Source organism: Hyla sarda, chromosome 7 (genome assembly GCF_029499605.1).
Source record: "Hyla sarda isolate aHylSar1 chromosome 7, aHylSar1.hap1, whole genome shotgun sequence".
Lineage (NCBI taxonomy): Eukaryota > Metazoa > Chordata > Amphibia > Anura > Hylidae > Hyla > Hyla sarda.
The window spans coordinates 205,283,767-205,295,930 of record NC_079195.1 but is presented as its reverse complement, the minus strand read 5'-3'; the positions used below and the strand labels follow the sequence as shown (position 1 = coordinate 205,295,930).

Genomic DNA, 12,164 nt, shown 5'->3' with positions numbered 1-12,164 from the left:
CCATTAAGTTTACTCTCTTTCTATTAATTAATCTAACAGCACAGAGGGGTTCTTATTCCGCGAACCTCCATGTCACAAACTGTGCAAACACAAAAGATAAATTTGCATGTGTTGCTATAAAACCCCGCTCCGTCCCCGTGACACGGAGCCTTAATTACATCTGACTAAATCTGTAATTAAAATATATCACCAGCGCAGATTTTACCTGCAAGTGTGGGTGTTAGTGTGCACGCTTCTGTGACTGCCACAAAACAAATCTCCCCGAGATGCTCAGATACAAAGATTAGGATGTAGCACAAAAGGATGCGGCGTGCAGGATGAAAATAGAAAATACGCGGAACAATATGAAAACAAAGGCGGGCGCAACTTCAAGGGACCGTGTACAGCTCCACTCCAACAATTAGAGCAGCTGCGGATTGCGGTGTTCTCCCTGATGTGCTATATATTTTTACCGATGGAGGAGATGACTTTGTATTTCCTTTGTGAAGGTCGTCAAGTTTGTGAATCGCTATGGACATTATATAGATAGGGATGTGAATAAGAAAGTCCATGGTGATGAAAATTTCCAAACACAGAACATGATTATCATTATCATTCTTATTATTATTATCATATTCAATTGTGACGTTTACTATTCCCACATAGCATGCACATCATTCTTGTTAGGAACCATATTGAACTGTGAGCTCCGCAATGGACTCTACATGGAAAAGCTGATCATTGCAAATTAAAGGAACATTTTGTTTTAAGGTGTCTTCTGAAAGACAGTAGAGTGTTGATGGGAGATAGGACCATGATACTAGATAGGAAGTACGCATTGGAGCAGCTCCATTAGATATGCCACATTGGTGCCTGCATCTTGATGGCCTTGGTCCAACACACCCCTACTAAAGTCATTGGTTCAGGGAGGAACATGGCAGCAGCACACAACATAAGCCAAAAGGGAAGTATTACGGGTTATTAAATCCAACATGTAACATTTCAGCAATACAGTAGGGCAGATTTACTAATATTGTCTAAAACGTAGTGCAAACTTACAGTTCAAAACTGTGCCACATATATCAGAGTGGTTCATGCTGTTTAATAAATCTGGTGCATAATCAGACTGCCAAGTCTAAGAGATATTATATTGCAGACCCTTGTACTAGACAAGTGCCAATCTAGTAGATCGATGCTTGTTTAAGGAGCCTATTAACGCTATTAATGCTCGGCCACATGAGACATCACTGAAGCCCATTCCAGCCCATTACTTTTATTGGCTGCCAATAAACGATGGTCCAGATTTACTATTGCAAATGTGTCTTATGTGATTTCTGACACTTTTTGACACTTGTCCACCAGCCAACAAAAGGGACAAGGGGCATGGCTTCAGCAAAACTGGACAAAAAAGTTGGTCTAAATTGAGACCAGTAAAGTCAGCAAAAAACATCTTATACAAAAGGCGCTGTTCCAAATTCCACATAAATGAATGATTGTCCAGTAAAAGGTATCATTAATTTGCCGCTTAGCACTATGTTTATTGAAGAACAATGAGGCGTTTCAGAGGTACAGTCCTCCTTCCTCAGATTGACCAATCTGAGGAAGGAGGACTGTACCTCCGAAACGTGTCACTGGTCTTCAATAAACAGTGCTAAGCGGCACTTTAATGATATCTTCTACTGGACAATCATTCATTTATGTGGAATTTGGAACAGCGTCTGTTGCATAAGGTGTTTTTTGCTGACTTTACTTTTCCTTGAGAGGGGATCGGGTTATCCTCTTCCTGCAACCTTTCAGGCTTGGCAGTTCATCTCCAGAAGAACAGGATTGCTACCCCTATATAATAGAGGTTATATGCGCAATTTACTATATACTAGGTGAGCGGCCACTCAGAAGGCCGGCATTTGCTTTCCCTCACTTGGGCTTTCCTACCTTAGGTAATACATGAGGTGTGGTCCCCCATTTTTTTCTTTTTATCTTTAAGGTAAATTGAGACAAGGCAACAGGAAAGCAACAGATTTCTTAACAACCTTAGCCACTGTAATAAATCTGGCCCATTCCTAAACTAATTTAAGTTTACACTGTCTATGAATTAAAGGACATGTCCGGTGCTCACTTTTCTTATTGTATCCGTTCCGGGCTGCAAAAAAAAAGAAAAAAAACTTTCTTTTGCCTGCCTACGCTCCCCTGGTGCTCCGGTACAGGCGTTCGGTCCCCAAGCTGTATTCTTCTTACTTCCTGTTAGCCCGGCACGTCACACAGAACTTCAGCCTATCACTGGCCGAGGCGGGACATCGCTGCGGCCGGTGATAGGATGAACTCCTTGTGACGTGCCGGGCTAACAGGAAGTAAGAAGAATACAGCCCGGGGACCAAACACCTGTACTGAAGCACCGGGGGAGCCTAGGCAGGTAAGAGAAAATTTGTTTTCTTTTATTTTTCAGTCCGGAACGGATAAAATAAGAAGAGTGAGCACCGGACATCTCCTTTAAAGAGTTTTACAAAATCTAGGCCAATGCCGATGAAAGTTCTCATTCTTCAGCTTAAAGCTGGGCCTATTAATGCAATTTCAGCCTCATGATTACTCTTTGTTATAGGGCCCTAAGTTTAGACCATCTATTTGTTAGCTTATGTTAGGTTTTCTCACTACAACCTAAATTCAAGTGCCCTACAAAATTTAGCTGGTTCTCCTGGCACTCTATCCCCTGAGCCACCTCATGCTCTGAACAGTAGCTTACATTAGGCTAAAATTGTAGATAAAACTTTTGACACAATTTTTGGTGCATTGAATTGCATGCTTGACACACTCTTTCTGCACCCATTTCCAGTTGAGCCATGTTCTGTGTTGAAGAAGGCCCAAAGTTTTCAAAAAATTTGCAAAAAGTTAAAGGGGTACTCCGGTGGAAAGCCAGTGCCATGTCTATCAGAGGCTATGCATGTGATTTAATGGAGCTGAGATGTAATACTAGACATAATCTATGGACAGTTGCAGAACAGAAAAAGGAATCGATGGTTTTCTGACTTTGTACAATTCCCTAAGAAGAATAAAAAGTGAAGGTGGGCATAGGACCTTAAAGGGGTACTCCACTGGAAAACTTTTTTTTTTTTTTTTTAATCAACTGGTGCCAGAAAGTTAAACAGGTTTGTAAATTACTTCTATTAAAAAATCGTAATCCTTTCAGTACTTATTAGCTGATGAATACTACAGAGGAAATTCTTTTCTTTTTGGAACACAATGCTCTCTGCTGACATCACAAGTACAGTGCTCTCTGCTGACATCTCTGTCCATTTTAAGGACTGTCCAGAGTAGCAAACATATGCTGCTCTGGACAGTTCCTAAAAATGGACAGAGATGCCAGCAGAGAGCACTGTGCTCGTGATGTCAGCAGAGAGCACTGTGTTCCAAAAAGAAAATAATTTCCTCTGTAGTATTCAGCAGCTAATAAGTACTGGAAGGATTAAGCTTTTTTAATAGACATAATTTACAAATCTGTTTAACTTTCTGGCACCAGTTGATAAAAAAAAAAAAAGTTTTCCCCGGAGTACCCCTTTAAATAAAGCTAAAATAGAACAGGACCTGCCAATTTACATATCTGAATAAAGTGTTTGTTCAGTAGTGTAACGTTTAAACCAAAAAAGTGCTCTTATGGGCAGAGTGCCACCTAGAACTGCAAACCCTGGTATAGGTATATTGAGGATAGGTGTGTGGGGGAAGGGGTCAAAGGTTACTCTGAACGCACTTATGTTATACTCACTCGTTTATAGTGACACTAATGAAAATCCAGCTTGGTCACGATACAGAGACGCGGTTTCGCAAGTCAATGATGACCTATAGGTGCAAACAGTCACGTATACAGTATATGTAACAATTTAGAAATATAAATACATTTACACCTCAAAATGGATAGTTATTTTTGATAAAATGGTCAACTTGAACAAATCTAGCCCAATACACCCGATCCACACATTTTTAGATACAATTGAGTCTTATACTGCAATAATTCAATGTTAATGATGGTTTAAAGTCGAAAGGTGCTACAGTGATTCCTGATCTGAAACATATGTTCCTAGGTGAGGCTTCACACATTATACTGCTCCACTTTGCCAGCTGAAAGCAGTTAGTGAAACCCAATGTAATTTTAATCACCGGCTTTTTATCATCACTTATCTTTTGGCGGTGTCTCGGAGCTATCTCGTTGAATTTGTCAGTAAATAATTGCATTTATCTTAACAAGGTTATATTGAAGAACTATCCATAGCAGGAGAAACAACTGCTGCATCAGCATGAGTGGCGCAGGATGAAGGGCATTAATTACCAAGGAAATTAAAAGGACTTGCGGCAACATTTCAGCTCCTCACACATCATGGACACGAGGCTGGAAATCCAAATTGGCTTTGTTTGAAAGTTTTACTTGGAAACTTATTCATGTTGTATTTGTTGACTAATACCTATTATACAAACCCATAGGCCCCCATAGGGCTACATTCCCTTTTCATCCATGTAAGGAGTGCAGAGGCATCTAAAAGGTCCACATTGTTCTACATTCTTTTAAAGGGGTACTCCGGTGGAAAACTTTTTTGTTTTGTTTTAAATCAACTGGTGCCAGAAAGCTAACTCCTTAATGACGAAGGACGTATATTTACATCCTCCGCCGGCTCCCGCGATATGCCACGGGGTCATATCGGGTCAGTCCCGGCGGCCATCAATGGCCATCGATCGCAGTGATGCCCTGTATTAACCCTTCAGACGCGGCGTGACCGACGAGTCTGAAGCGAAAGCGAAACTATCCCGGCTGCTCAGTCGGGCTGTTCGGGACCGCCGCAGTGAAATCCAGCTTACAGGACACCTTACCTGCCTTCTCGGTGTCCAATCGGCGAATGACTGCTCCATGCCTGAGATCCAGGCAGGAGCAGTCAAGCGCCGATAACACTGATCACAAGCGTGTTAATACACACCTGTGATCTGTGTAAAAGATCAGTGTGTGCAGTGTTATAGGTCCCTATTGGACATATAACACTGCAAAAAAAGAAAAGTAAAAAAAAAGTGTTGATAAAGATCATTTAACCCCTTCTTTAATAAAAGTTTATATCACCCCCCTTTTCCCATGAAAAAAATTAAACAGTGTAAATAAATATAAAAATAAACATATGTGGTATCGCCGCGTGCGTAAATGTCAAAACTATAAAAATATATCGTTAATTAAACCACACGGTCAATAGCGTACACGTAAAAAAAAATCCAAAGTCCAAAAAAAGCGTATTTTTGGTCACTTTTTATACCATTAAAAAATGAATAAAAAGTGATCAAAAAGTCCGATCAAAACAAAAATCATACCGATAAAAACTTCAAATCACGGCACAGAAAATGAGTCCTCATACCTCCCTGTACGTGGAAAAATAAAAAAAAGTTGTAGGGGTCAGAAGATGACATTTTTAAACGTATACATTTTCCTGCATGTAGTTATGATTTTTTCCAGAAGTACGACAATATCAAACCTATATAAGTAGGAGATCATTTTAACCGTATGGACCTACAGTATAATGATAAGTGTAATTTTTACCGAAATATGCACTGAGTAGAAACGGAGGCCCCCAAAAGTTACAAAATGGCATTTTTTCTTCGATTTTGTAGCACAATGATTTTTTTTCCCGTTTCGTCATGGATTTTTAGGTAAAATGACTAATGTCACTGCAAAGTAGAATTGGTGACACAAAAAATAAGCCATAATATGGATTTTTAGGTGGAAAATTTAAAGGGTTATGATTTTTAAAAGGTAAGGAGGAAAAAACGAAAATGCTAAAACTGAAAAACCCTACGTCCTTAACCCCTTAAGGATGCAGCCTATTTGGGCCTTAAGGACGCAGACAATTAAATTTTTACGTTTTCGTTTTTTCCTCCTCGCCTCATAACTTTTATATTTTCATCCACAGACTAGTATGAGGGCTTGTTTTTTGCACGACCAGTTGTCCATTGTAATGCCATCACTCACTTTACCATTAACCTGTTCAGGACGCCGGGAGCATGCATACGCCCTGCATCCCGAGTCCTTAAGGACGTGGGGCGTATGCATACGCCCGTGGGAATTCCGGTCCCTGCTGCTAGCTGGTTGGGGACCGGATCGGGATGCCTGCTGAAATCATTCAGCAGGCACCCCGGCACATCACCCAGGGGGGTCCTGAGACATGCAATTTTCTGCTATTCCGGGCTGATCGGGTCTCTGGTGACCCGATCACCCGGAAAATAGTGATGATCGGAGCTGTCAGGGACAGCCCCGATCATCTTGAGGGCTAGGAGTGAGGTCGCAGAGCTGCGATCTCCTCCTATCCCCTGCCATTGGTCAGAACTGATTCTGACCAATGGCAGAGCAGGACAGTGGGTTGGCAACCCCCCGTTCTGCCCTTCCCTGGATGTTGAGGGGATCGTGGGAAGAAGATGGAGGCCGGTACCTGCAGGAGAAGATGCCTGGAGATCCCCGATCGTCGCTGGAGACTGCAAAGATCCTGGGTCAGGTAGGGAAACTACAGGGGGGGTGGGGTAGGGGGGGAATTGAAAGTGAAAGTAAAGTGATTAGGGAGCTGCATGCTGGGAGTTGTAGTTTTGCAACATCTGGAGGGTCACAGTTTGGAGACCACTGTTACAGTGGTGCCCAAATGGTAGCCCTCCAGATGTTGCCAAACTACAACTCTCCGTATGCATGGACTGCCCAGGCATGCTGGGAGTTGTAGTTCTGTAACATCTGTCCCTTCAGATTTAGCAATTTTCATGATTTTTTTTTTAAATTGCTGCTCTTCTTTGAAGCCCTCTAATTTTTTCAAAAAGCAAAAATATGTCCATTTTATGATGCCAACATAAAGTGGACATATTGTATTTGTGAATAAAAATAAAATTTATTGTGAATATCCATTTTCCTTACAAGTAGAGAGCTTCAAAGTTAGAAAAATACTATTTGTGTGGTGAAATTAAAAAGAAAACCGCAATTTTGCTAATTTTGGAAGGTTTTGTTTTCATGCTGTACAATTTACGGTAAAAGTGACATGTGTTCTTTATTCTTTGGGTCAATATGATTAAAATGATACCCATGATTATACACTTTTCTATTACTGTTGCGCTTAAAAAAAATCGCAAACTTTTTAACCAAATTAGTGCGTTTAAAATCCCCTTATTTTGAAGACCTATAAGTTTTTCATTTTTCCGTATAAGCGGTGGTATGAGGGCTCATTTTTTGCGCCGTGATCTGTACTTTTTATTTATACCATATTTGCTTAAATGGAACTTTTAATCCATTTTTTATAAATTTTTTGAAGAGTAAAATGTTATAAAAAAGCATCTATTTTGGACTTTTTTTTATTTTTACGTTCACGCCGTACACAAAGAGGTTTAATCTCTTAGGGACTCAGCCCATTTTCACCTTAAAGGAGAACTACGGGATTGAACATTTTATCCCCTATCCTAAGGATAGGGGATAAGTTTCAGATCGCGGGGGGTCTGACTGCTGGGGCCCCCCACGATCTTCCATACGGGGCCCCGGCTCTCTGCATAGAGAGCGCGTGTCGACCACCGCACGAGGCGGCGGCTGACACGCGCCCTCCATTTACTGCTATGGGAGAGCCTGCCTTCGGCAATTTTCGGCTCTCCCATAGCAGTGTATGGAGGGGGTGTGTCGGCCGCTGCTTCGTGCGGTGGTCAACACGCCCTGTCTATGCAGAGAGCCGGGGCCCCGTACAGGAGATCGCGGGGGGCCCCAGCGGTCAGACCCCCCGCGATCTGAAACTTATCCCCTATCCTTAAGATAGGGGATACATTTTTCAATCCCGTAGTTCTCCTTTAAAGGGGTACTCCAGTGGAAACCTTTTTTTTTTTTTTTAAATGAACTGGTGCCTTATTGCTGGCTTAGCATAGATCTGTAGCAGCAACTTGACAAAATGGATCGGAATCCTCAGGTGAATACGTGCTGCATGAGGATCATTGGTGCAATAAAACTTTTAAAACACCTAGACGCGTTTCAGGGCACAAATTTATCGGAACGACCTATGCCGATGCCTACTAAGGAAAGGGCTGTTCCGATAAATTTGTGCCCTGAAACGCGTCTAGGTGTTTTAAATGTTTTATTGCACCAATGATCCTCATGCAGCACGTATTCACCTGAGGATTCCGATCCATTTTGTCAAGTTGCAGCTACAGATCTATGCTAAGCCAGCAATAACATCAAAATCCAGCATCCAGGCAATTTTGCATGAGGTTTGCACCTAAAGATCGCTCAATACCATCTACAGTGAGTGTCTTGGGAGCGGCATTAACATCTACCAGGTCTGTGGCAGGCAGACCGCCGCGGTGTCGCACACCAGCGTTCTATACCATCCAAGCACTGCGGACCTCACCATCTGTCAAATAGGTGATTCTTGCTGAGACATCCACCAGGCTGGTAAATATATTTCATTTTCCACCTCCCATTTGCTGCATCGGAATCCCATCTTAATTGTGGAACTATAGACTATAAGTCTGGATTATCAGATGCCGGATTACCGAATAATTTACTAATCCTATATTTTTAGCAGTACTAGACATTGGTGTATAATATATTATTATGTTATGATTTTTTATGTATTTATTGTACCTCTGCACAAGGGCCCTGTGCTATAAGGTTGAATTGCATCTATTATTAACCCCTTCATGACCCAGCCCATTTTCACCTTCATGACCTGGGCATTTTTTGAAAATCTGACCACTGTCACTTTAAACATTAATAACTTTGGAATGCTTTTACTTATCATTCTGATTCCGAGACTGTTTTTTCGTGACATATTCTACTTTATGTTATCGGTAAAATTTCACTGATATTTGTATCCTTTCTTGGTAAAAAAATCTAAAAATTTCATGAAAATTTTGAAAATTTAGCATTTTTCTAACTTTGAAAGTCTCTGCTTGAAAGGAAAATGGATATTCCAAATAAATTACATATTGATTCACATATACAATATGTCTACTTTGTGTTTGCATTAAAAAATTGACAAGTTTTTACTTTTGGAAGACACCAGAGGGCTTCAAAGTTCCGCAGCAATTTTCCAATTTTTCTCAAGATTTTCAAAATCGTAATTTTTCAGGGCCCAGTTCAGATTGGAAGTGGACTTTAAGGATCTTCATATTAGAAATACCCCATAAATGACCCCATTATAAAAACGGCACCCCCCAAAGTATTCAAAATGACATTCAGTAAGTGTTTTAACCCTTTAGGTGTTTCACAGGAATAGCAGCAAAGTGAAGGAGAAAATTCTAAATCTTCATTTTTTACACTCGCATTTTCTTGTAGACCCAATTTTTGAATTTTTACAAGGGGTAAAAGGAGAGAAATCACCCTAAAATTGGTAACCCAATTTCTCTTGAGTAAGGAAATACCTCATATGCGTATGTCAAGTGTTCGGCGGGCGCAGTAGAGGGCTCAGAAGGGAAGGAGCGACAATGGGATTTTGGAGAGTGAGTTTTTCTGAAAGGGTTTTTGGGGGGCATGTCCCATTTAGGAAGCCCCTATGGTGCCAGAACAGTGGACCCCCCCCCACATGTGACCCCATTTTGGAAACTATACCCCTCATGGAATTTAATAAGGGGTGCAGTGAGCATTTACACCCCACTGGCGTTTGACAGATATTTGAAACAGTGGACTGTGCAAATCAAAAATTTTATTTTTCATTTTCACAGACCACTGTTCCAAAAATCTGTCATACACCAGTGGGGTGTAAATGCTCACTGCACCCCTTATTACATTCCGTGAGGGGTGTAGTTTCCAAAATGGGGTCACATGTGGATATTTATTGTTTTGCGTTTGTCAGAACTGCTGTAACAATCAGCCACCCCTGTGCAAATCGCCTCAAATGTACATGGTGCACTCTCCCTTCTGGGCCTTGTTGTGCGCCCCCAGAGCACTTTGCGCCCACATATGGGGTATCTCCGTACTCAGGAGAAATTGCGTTACAAATTTAGAGGGTCTTTTTTCCCTTTTACCTCTTGTGAAAATGAAAAGTATAGGGCAACACCAGCATGTCAGTGTAAAAAATGTATTTTTTTACACTAACATGCTGGTGTAGACCCCAACTTCACCTTTTCATAAGGGGTTAAAGAAGAAAAAGCCCCCCAAAATTTGTAAGGCAATTTCTCCCGAGTACGGCGATACCCCATATGTGTCCCAAAACTGTTGCCCTGAAATACGACAGGGCTCCAAAGTGAGAGCGCCATGCGCATTTGAGGCCTGAATTAGGGATTTGCATAGGGGTGGACATAGGGGTATTCTACGCCAGTGATTCCCAAACAGGGTGCCTTCAGCTGTTGCAAAACTCCCAGCATGCCTGGACAGTCAATGGCTGTCCGGCAATACTGGGAGTTATTATTTTGCAACAGCTGGAGGCTCCGTTTTGGAAACAGTAGCGTACCAGAGAGGGGCTGTGTAGGGGTAAGTGTATATGTAGTGTTTTTTACTTTTTATTTTAGGTTAGTGTCAGTGTAGTGTAGTGTTTTTAGGGTACAGTCACACGGGCAGAGGTTCACAGCAAGTTTGCCGCTGGAAGTTTGAGCTGCAGCGCAAAATTTGCGCCATCTCAAACTTGCAGCACTCACTGTAAACCTCCGCCCATGTGAGTGTACCCTGTACATTCACATTGGGGGGAGGGGGCAAACATCCAGCTGTTGCAAACTCCGAGCATGCCCTATGGCTGTCCGTGCATGCTGGGAGTTGTAGTTTTGCAACAGCTGGAGGAACACTGGTTTGGAAACACTAAGTTAAATAATAAACTTTCAAGTGTTTTGCAACCAAACTTAGTGTTTCCAAACCAGTGTGCCTCCAGCTGTTGCAAAACTACAACTCCCAGCATGCATGGTCTGTCAGTGCATGCTGGGAGTTATAGTTTTGCAACAATTGCAACAGCTGGAGGCACTGAGGTAGGAAACGGACAATGTTTCCCAACTAGTGTGCCTCCAGTTGTTGCAAAACTACAACTCCCAGCATGCCCAGACTGCCAAGGCATGCTGGAAGTTGTAGTTCGGCAATATCTGAAGGATCAGATGTTGCCGAACTACAACTTCCAGCATGCTTGGGCAGTCTGGGCATGCTGGGAGTTGTAGTTTTGCAACATCTGGAGGTCCACAGTTTGGAGACCACTGTATAATGGTCTCCAATCTGTGCTCTTCCAGATGTTAGAGAACTACAACTCCCAGCATGCCTGGACAGACTGAGCATGCTGAGATTTGTAGTTTTGCAACATCTGGAAGAGCACAGATTGGAGACCATTATACAGTGGTCTCCAAACTGTGGACCTCCAGATGTTGCAAAACTACAACTCCCAGCATGCCCAGAAAGCCAAAGGCTGTCTGGGCATGCTGGGAGTTGCAGTTTTGAAACTCTCAGAGGCAGCAGTGAGATCGCTTTACGGCGATCTCACTGCTGCCAATGAAGATGCCGCACTGCTGCCGGAAACTCACCTCCGGGACGCAGCGCAGCCGGGACCGCACGGAGGACGCCGGGACCGCACGGAGGACGCCGGGACCGCTCGGGACACCGCTCCTACGGGTAAGTGACGCCGGGGGACGGCTCAGGGACACTTAGCAGAGCGGTGTATGTCCCGATCCCCGTGATCCGGACTCACACACCGCGCTGCTAAGTATTCTGATAGCAAAACGCTGCTAACAGCTAGTCAGATTTGACCAGCTGATAGCAGCGATCGCTGGGGGGGGTGGGGGATGAAACCCCCCGTGGTCACACGGTAAGATGGCTGGCTATCAGTGATAGCCACCATCTTTCCGGGCGCTGCGGGATGCCGCGAGTAGCGGCAGTAATGTCCATGACGTACCTGTATGTCATGGGTCGGGAACACCTTGCCACCCATGACGTACAGGTATGTCATAGGTCGGGAAGGGGTTAATATATTATATTTTTTAAAACATTTTATTGTATTTTACATCATTTAATTGAAGCACGGTCCTAATTCCAACAATTCTAAATTATTAATCTATGTATCAGGTTTCTGATACTAGCCTTGAGGGCTTGGTTTTGTCTAAAAACATTTTATCCAGATTTGTAAATTACTTCTATTAAAAAATATTAATCCTTTTAGTACTTTTTAGCAGTTGTATGCTACAGAGGAAATTCTTTACTTTTTGAATTTCTTTTTTGTGTTGTCCACAGTGCTCTCTGCTGACAC

The 12,164-nt window shown here is 42.5% G+C and overlaps 1 protein-coding gene across 7 annotated transcripts in view; it reads right to left on the bottom strand.

The window, feature by feature from the left end:
- Nucleotides 1-12,164, bottom strand: part of LOC130283237 (cytosolic carboxypeptidase 6-like) — a 1,802,518-nt gene that overhangs the window by 1,316,767 nt on the left and 473,587 nt on the right. The window lies entirely within an intron of this gene.